The sequence below is a fragment of the Odocoileus virginianus genome, chromosome 7 (assembly GCF_023699985.2).
Source record: "Odocoileus virginianus isolate 20LAN1187 ecotype Illinois chromosome 7, Ovbor_1.2, whole genome shotgun sequence".
Classification (NCBI taxonomy): Eukaryota; Metazoa; Chordata; class Mammalia; order Artiodactyla; family Cervidae; genus Odocoileus; species Odocoileus virginianus.
This window is the reverse complement of record NC_069680.1, coordinates 25,260,161-25,269,035: the sequence shown is the minus strand read 5'-3', so window position 1 is coordinate 25,269,035 and position 8,875 is coordinate 25,260,161.

The window sequence follows — 8,875 nt, the reverse complement described above, 5'->3', positions numbered from 1 at the left end:
GGGGACGCAGGATGTGTGGAACGCTTGTCACCTGTCAGAGGCTAGTTGTCATCCAGACCCTCTGCCTACCTAATCTCATTTAAGTTCCACCGCTGCCCTGTATGAGAGACTGCAGTTATCCCTGCCATACGGATTAGGAAATTGAGGTTGAAAAGGTTAAGTGACTGCCTAGGATGTCAGAACTATGGAGGGGTTCCCGTCTGACTCAGCGTCTATGTATGTAATCACCACGACTCTGTTCTAATGCACAGATTGAATGCCCCTGCTTCCACCTCTCCCGGTGCTGCCCAAGCAGCCATCACTCCCACGCACGCTCCCCACCTCTACCTCCTTTTCTAAATGGGATTCCTGGGCTGCATGCCACCGGGGGGTGGGGGGGCGTGTAGGAAGTCAGTGAGTGATAATGGATGTGTGTAACCATGTCTGAGAGTCCTCTGTGGGCCAGGCCTTACCATTCATAGGAGAGGGACTGCCATCCCACTTACAGGTGGGGCGACAGGGTCTTCCATCTAAGTAGCTTGCCCAAGATCTCATGGCCTATGGCATTAGAATGCCAATTCCCTCCCCACCTTACCTAGCTCAGGGCTCCACCATCTAAACCAATAGCTGCCCCCACAGCTGGGAAAACAGAAGGAGCTGCAGTCCGCTTAGAGTCTGCCTAGCCCAGATATGGGGCCTTTTCTCCCCACTGAGCTTGCCATTGCTCACACAGCCAGCCAGGGAGGCTTGTACTTTGCCTTGAAAATCCATTAAACCTGCCCGTGGTGGCAGCCGCTCCTTTATTTGCAACCTGCATGGGCTCCAGAAGGACAAAAGTGTGTGATTGATCTTCCTGAGTGTTAGGCTGTGAGGCATTGAACCAGTCCATGAACAATGGCTTCTCGGAGTTAGGACTGACTTCTAAGGCTGTCTAGCCTCTGTTCATTTCCTGTCTCTGAGCTGCAGTGGAGCGGTGGACCTTGTCGTGTGTCCCCAGGAATAGAATGTTCAGAAAGAGCTATTTCTCCAAGCTTCTTGTCCCACTCCTGTCTCTACTTGATTGCAACCACTGCCTGGAACCAGGGGACCTAAGCAGTTAGAAGCCAGGAGGCTCCTGCCAAGGACTGAGCTCCAGAAAGTTCAGTACTGAGACAGTGGACAGCTCCTCTCTTCCCAATCTCTCTCCTGTCCTCTGATCACTTTCAAGGAAACATTGGCTGCGGAGCCCAGTGCTGGCCTCCAGGTGCTGTATCTATTGGCTTCTGAAGTCAGGTCTTTAAAAATGAGGCAGGGAATTCCCTGGTGGTCTGGTGGTTGGGATTCCACGCGTTCGCTGCTGAGGGCCTGGGTTTGATCCCTGATCAGGGAACTGGGAACCCACAAGTCACACAGCATGGCCAACAAATTAGTAAAATAAAAACGAGCCAGGTCCAACTGTCATTTATTGAGCAGATTCTGGGACACTCCCTCCCATTTTGCATACTCAGAAACTGAGGCTCATGGCCCCATGTCTATTGAGGAGCAGCATCCAAGTCTGTTGGAATCCAAAGCTCATGTTTATGATCATGGAATTATATCACCATATCATTTTGAGATGTGCAATGTTTTGAATCCATTTCACTTCCTCTGTCCATCTTGCAGCTTCTATAACATATACAGCACAGAACTCATGCTGAGCTGCTCCCTGACCTACGTGTGGCCTGACTTGGCTTCTGCTGGGCTTCCTGCAGGCTGTTCCCAGGGTCTTTCCGTTTGTGGGTAAATGCTTCCAGTGGTCTGAAAGGGAGACACCCTTTACTGGTGATTCTGAAGTTGCCCTAGTTGTATCCCCACCCCAGGACTGGGGCAGCAGTCCCATCATATCCTCAGCATGGGAGGAGCCCTTGATCTGAGTACCACTTTCCAAAACTATCTAAGAGGCATTCCTGCTAGAAATTCTTGTTAGCATTTCTCTTCCACTTCTCTGATGGGAAAGAGACCTTGGGCTGGCAGCATCATGCAGCAGATGGCACCCTGGAAGGCAGGAGTTCAGGATTCTGGTCTAGTCGCTGCCCCTAACTGTTGGTATGTGTAACTCAGCCTCCCCATCCTTGAAATGAATTGGGTAGGTGAGGCAATCTCACACGTGAATCTAGGCTGCGTGAGGATGTCACCAGGGACTTGGTAAGGAGCGAGGGAGCAGGGAAAGGCGGAAGAGACAGGCATCGTGGGCCTTCTTTCCCTGTTTGGCTGGAATTCAGCGCCTTCTGCTGCCGTGCGGCTAAAGCCCACGAGCCACTTCAGCTTTGGAGGTCTGTGTCGGGGTGGGCATTCTCTGTTCCTTTTCTGTGCTCTGATCAGAACAATCAAGGGCTCAGCTCACCACACCCAGGGGCCTGTATGTGCATTCGGGGACAGAGGTAGTGTGTGTGTGCATTTGTGTGTGTGTGTGTGTGTGTGCATATATGTGTATGTGTGAGAGAGACAGAGAGAGAGAGAAAGATTGGCTAGAGACATCAAGGTGATACTTTCTTACTGAAAGTGGTTTGGGAATGTAGGAAACTGAGGCAGACATAAATCTCTTTAGCTAAATGACAACTCTGAGGTTGAGCAAGATTTTAAAAGCAACAAACATCCATTATTTACTTTGTATGAACACTGAGGGGCCCTTTATGAAAAACTAAACTATGAGTTTATGGCAGAGAGGTGAGGGTGAGGCTGTTATAGTAAGGGAGGTGCTTCCCTCAGACCCAAGGCTGATCACACGTTCTCAGACACCACTTGTCAGCATCAGTTCTTCTCCCAACCAGATGTCATAGCTTTGGCGCCTGAGGGTCCTACCAAAGGGTGTCCCCCTAGGCTGATCCAGGCAGACAGGAGTGGATGACTGGGCCCTCCCTGCACCCTACTCCCCAATGGTGAGGCACTTCAGTGGCCAATAAGATCTCCTGAGTCATTCTGTTTGTATGCTGTGACTCCAATATTGGAAGCATCTTGTTTTTTCCTGTGAAGATCCACTTAAAAAAATTTTTTTTTATTATAAGGAGTGTTTTTTCCTACTGAGGTTTACTTTACACAGTGAAAGCACACAGCACATACCACTGATGAGTTTTGATACATACATCATCTGTAATCCATACACTTATTAAGATACATAATGTTTCTTTAGCCTAGAAAGTTTTTTCAGGCCACTTTCCAGTCAGTCCACCACCCCCTCCTACCCCACAGCTAACTACTGTTCTGCTTTCTATCACCTAGATTAATTCTGCAAACTCTAGAATTTCATATGAATGGAACCATACGGTGTGTGCTCTTTTGTATCAAGCTTCTTTCACTCAGCATATTATTTTTCAGGTTGATCCATGCTGTTCTGTATTTTGCTAGTTCATTCCTTTCTGTTGTTGAGTGGAAATCTATTATATGAATATGTCACATTTTGTTTAGCCATATTCTGACAATGGACACCTGTTTTATGGGATATTCTGAATAAAACTTCTGTGGACATTTTTGTACAATTTATTTTAGCATACATATGCTTTAGTTCCCTTCAGTAAATGCCTACATTTATATTTAACTTTACAAGAAACTGCCAAACAGAGTTCCAAAGTACCTATACAATTTTACATTGCAGCTAACATTGAAGCAGGCTGTTGATCTTTCTCTTATTGAGTTGTAGGAGCTTTCAGATATATTTTGGACAGGAGCCATTTGCTGTATTTATGTGCTGCAGCTACTTTGCTATCCCATGGCTTGTCTGTTCCTTTTCTTAAAGATGTCCTTCGATGACATATAAATTTTATAATTCGCTTGCCAATTTAGTTTTTAGAAAACATGCTGAAAAGTGGGTATTTTATTGGACTGGCTTATAGAGGGAAATGAGGGAACAACTGATATTTGGAAACATAAGTTTTCTTGGCATTATAAATGCTTAGGTAGGTTTATAAATTTGGATAATTTGTTTTCTTACTTTTTAATGGGAAAAGTACCTTCACAAGTGAAAAAGAAATTAAATCTTTTACCATGTTAAAAAAAAAAAAACCCTAGTCTTCCTCTGATCTTTGGAGTTCCCTTTACTTCCGAGTAGCCTAACTGTAGTTAATAATTCTTTATATTGAATTTACCCTGCCTCCCAGGCTCCTCTGTCCAAAGGAGTCTCCAGGCAAGAATAATGGAGTGGGTAGCCATTCCCTTCTCCAGGGAATCTTCCCGACACAGGGATTGAAGCCTGGTCTCCTGAGTTGCAGGTGGATTCTTTACCACTGAGCTACGTGGGAAGCCCCCTATATTGAACTTACACTGTTCAAAAGACCCCAAACAAGTAAACAAACAAACAAAAAATAATGCTGAACTTTTGACTTGGATGATGTTAAAGCCACAGATTACCCTGGGGACAGTGTCATTCTTTGTATTCTCTCCCTTACGATGCTAGTCTAGGGAAACGCATTCTTTACCTCTTTAAGGGTGCACCAACTCTGCACTCCTAGTGGACCATCTTTCTTCCTAAGATTTTGAGGTTTTTTTTAAATCTGTGTTTTTGAAAAATGTCAACCTGTGGTTTTGTTCTCCTCCACTGGCTTTGTCTGGTTCTGGTACCAGGGCTATGCTGCCTCATAGAAAGGCCTGTGAAACGTTCCCTTTATAAAACACCGCCACCCTGTTTTTCAGACTGGTTGTGACATTTCATCTTACTATCAGAAATGTGCAAAGTCCAAGTTTCTCTGTGCACTCACTGGCACTTGGTATTGTCAGCCATTTAAAAGATATCCATTCTAACAGTGGGCAAAAGTGTCTCAGTGTAGTTTTAATTTGAACTTTTATATTGAATAATTATATTGACTATCTTTTAATTCCTTATTCATCTACTAAGTGTTGGCACTAGTGGTAAAGAACCTGCCTGCCAATGCAGGAGACTTAAGAGACATGGATTTACTCTCTAGGTTGGGAAGATCCCCTGGAGGAGGACAAGGCAACCCACTCCAGTATTCTTGCCTGGAGAATCCCATGGACAGTGGAGCCTGGCAGGCTACAGTCCACAGAGTTGCACAGAGTCAGACACGACTGAAGTGACTTAACACACATCTACTAAATATATCCACCTTGAGTGCGATGCTATCCTGGCTGAGAGGGTCCCAGCTCCGGAGGGCGCTCCCCTCACAGCAGCCCAGGTAGAGGAGCCTGGAGACAAGCTCCTGGCTTCCTGTGGAGCCCCCGCCTCCTTTGGTTCCTGCAAAACCCCTCGCCTTCCTATCTCCTACACCCCCAGCGCTCAGAGTCTTCCTCGGCTTTCTCTGGAAAGCACTCTCAGCTCCCCTTCCCCTACTCAATATAAAGTCAGAACAGTGGCAGGGGCTGGGGGTGTCATCACTGTCTTTTGTGCTGTTTCATCCTTCCACGTCACAGCACATTTTATCCCCATTTATGAAGGGATTTGGGGAGGAATCAAGCAACTGACCCAGGTTCTGTTAATACAAGAATCGGTAGGTTCAGCATTAGGACCAGAGTCTGTTTAGCTCCAAAGCCCACATTCTTTGCCACCCGAGAGGTCCCCAGGCCATCCCTTCAGTCAATTAAAAGAGGGAATAGAAGGGGCAGCACATGAACTGGGAAAAGCAGGCTCACTGCCGCTGACTGCTTCCTGTGACTACTTCTGGCAGTTTTCACTTACTCTGTGCGGGTTCCGGTGAGTTGCATCTACATGGGACTTGAAGGCAGTTTCAGGCATTATATCTTTTCCATCAGTGGGTACAGTGCCCACAACAGGAAAACAGACAAAGGGCCAATGAACTTCCAACTTGATGGTCCCAAAATCCCAGACTGGCCCCACCCCATCCCTGCAACTTCCAACTACTGGAACCCCAAACCCTTACATTCAGTCACACAATGCTGAGACAGACCTGGGCTCTTGGTTCCGCTGAGTTGTGCTGGTTTTTATCTTTTTTTTTTTTTTTTTTTTTTTGCTAAGCCTCGCTATATACATCCATATGGGAATCAAGAAGCTTTTTTTCTTGTGAAAGAAACAGAGCTCCTACGGGAAGGCCCATGTTGGCTGTGGTGGCTTCCTCAGGGCATGGGGCTTTGCTATCAACCCCAGAGAATCTGTGAAAGTGAGTGAGTGAAGTTGTTCAGTCGTGTCTGGCTATTTGTGACCCCATGGACTGTAGCCTACCATGCTCCTCCATCCATAGGATTTTCCAAGCAAGAATACTGGAGTGGGTTGCCATTTCCTTCTCCAAGGCTTGCCCCATAACAGTGTGTGTCATTTGAGAAGCTTGCAGTTAGTTTTCATTGATGACTTAGGAATCAGTTCTGTGTCCTTAAACTAATTCTAAGAAGCTGTCTGAAAGCAATCACATTCACTTTCCCGCATGGCAGCCATCCATGCATCCATCTATCCATTCATCATCCATCCATCCATCCATTCAACTATCCATCCATCCATCTAACCTTCCATCCAACCACCCATCCATCCATACATTCCCCCATCCTTCACTCAATAAAGGACAGAGTGCCTCTGGACCTCACTGAGAGCACAAAGATGCTACAGGCCTGGCACTCAAGGTGCTTGCTAATGATGTGTCATCCGCCTGGGGAAAAGATAACATCCGGGGTGAGCCCTGAAACTTTCCTACAAGGAAAGGTGCCTTCCACAGAAGGAATATTTTATGGAAATGCACAGAGTGAGAACACCTGAAGCCTTTGAGGAGCCTCCAGCACTGCAGGGGGAAGGAGCCACACTCCTTTCTTCTTAACCTTGCTTTAGATTTGAGCTGATGGATGTCACTAACCTACACACAAACGGCACAAACAGATGCTCTCTGCTCCTATTGAACTGGGGACTGTCTGCTGGGACACAGTTAGGCTCCCTGGGCAACATAACACGTGGCCATGCCCCCAGGCACAAGCCCCTGCAAGCAGTAGGTGATAACCCCACCTTCCCCATCCCTGGCTGACCTGGGGGAGGTTCCACTCTCCATCACCAGTCTTTTACTCTGTGAAATAGTGTTAGAAACACTCTGAGGAGTTGACAAAAGAGCTGGATTTAGAGAACACCTGTCACCCACCAACACCTGAAAAATAAAACCCTGGGTGACTTAGCACATTGTTGTTTTTGAAGATTTGGGGACTATTTCTGAATATTCAGCTGGGGCGGACAGGATGCTGTTTTTGTATGCAATCCCTCTCTCTCTCTCTCTCACTCTCTCTCACACACACACACACACACACACACACACACACTTCTTTCTTTGTTTTCTTTCCTATAGAAACAAGAAAGAAAGTAAAGTCACTCAGTCGTGTCCGGCTCTTTGCGACCCCATGGACTGTAGCCTACCAAGCTCCTCAGCCCATGGAATTCTCCATGGCAAGATTACTGGAATGGGTTGCCATTTCCTCCTCCAGGGGATCTTCCCGACCCAGGGATTGAACCTGGGTCTTCCACATTGCAGGCAGACGCTTTACCCTCTGGGCCACCAGGGAAGCCCAAGGGAGTATATTAAAACCCAAGCATCAGACCACACTGTCCCCCATGTACCTCCTTCTCATAACTCTGGTCACAGCTGGAATTATTTGTTCAGTCTTCTCCTGTCTTCCAAAAATAAAAAAATAAAAAATCAATCCCAAGAGGACAGGGACTGCCCTCAAGTCCCAAGCACATAGCCACTTATTTTAGGCTGGACGTCCTGTTTGTAATGGGTAGCATCTCAGTTTGAACTAGTTTGGCAAAAGGGGCGATCTGCTGGCAGGAAAGCGTGCCACGTCACCGCGAGGCAGGGAGCCCCACAGACACCTGGAGGCCAATTCAGACCACTGTGCTCTCCTCACACCTCCTCTCCTACCGCTCACCCTGCTGCTCTCTCTACATCAGCCTCACACATAAAAAAAACCTCAAGTGGGCGCTCTTACAGGGCTGAGAGGAAACTCCAAGACGTAAAGGGTATTTGCCTCCAGTTTGGCTAAAAGTCAGAGGTGGTTTTTCTAACAGGATCACCTACAGTCCTGGTGTGGCAGTGGCTGGGATAACGAAAGCAGCTACAATTCCCTTTGGAGGCCCTTGTGTTTTGTGGAGACTCGGTGCAGTTGAGCTTCCTGCGACACGAGACACCTGTGCCGGCAAACAGGAAGTGGCAGGACACCAACAGGAAGTGACAGGATGTCAACAGGAAGTGACAGGATGCAAACAGGAAGTGACGGCACTGTAAGAAGCGAGCGGTGTGGCCAGAGAGGCTAGGCCACATCCCCTACAGAGGAGAGGGTGGCCAAACGCAGGCCCAAGAACCAAGGAAGCTTCCTGGTGGACATCTTCGCCCCATCCTGCTCCCCACCTCCCACTTCATCACTTCCTGCCGTAGGGGCTCAAGCTATCATGGAATGTGGGGTACAATCCACCAAGGAATGAAAACCTGCATAGCTGTAAAATGGGGAAAATGTTTATGATCGTGCTGTTTGTTCTGTGGCTTTGAATATCCTTCTGGTTGTGAATATCTGCAGTGTAAGCAGGCAGATTCAATTCCAGCAGAAGGAATCTCATCACCATCACGTCGATGCTGCTTTCTGTATGCCAGGCATGGTTCTAAGTGCCTTATCATTACTAACTCATTTAAAGCTCAAATAGCAACATTAGGTAGGTGATTAGTTTCCTCACCTGTATGGAGTTGAATGATGTTCCCTTTCTCCCATACTGAGCACGGAAGTTCATGTCCACACTGAACTTCAGAATGTGGCCTGATTTGGAAATAAGTTCTTAGCAGATATTATTAGCTACAATGAAGTCATCCTGGGTTAGGGTGGACCTTTATCTGATGCCCGGTGTCCTCGTAAGTAGAGGGGAATTTGAACAGAGACACAGACCCTGGGAAGACAGACATGGAGATTGAAGCAGAGATTGGAGTGATGCTGCCATGAGCTCAGGAACACCAGG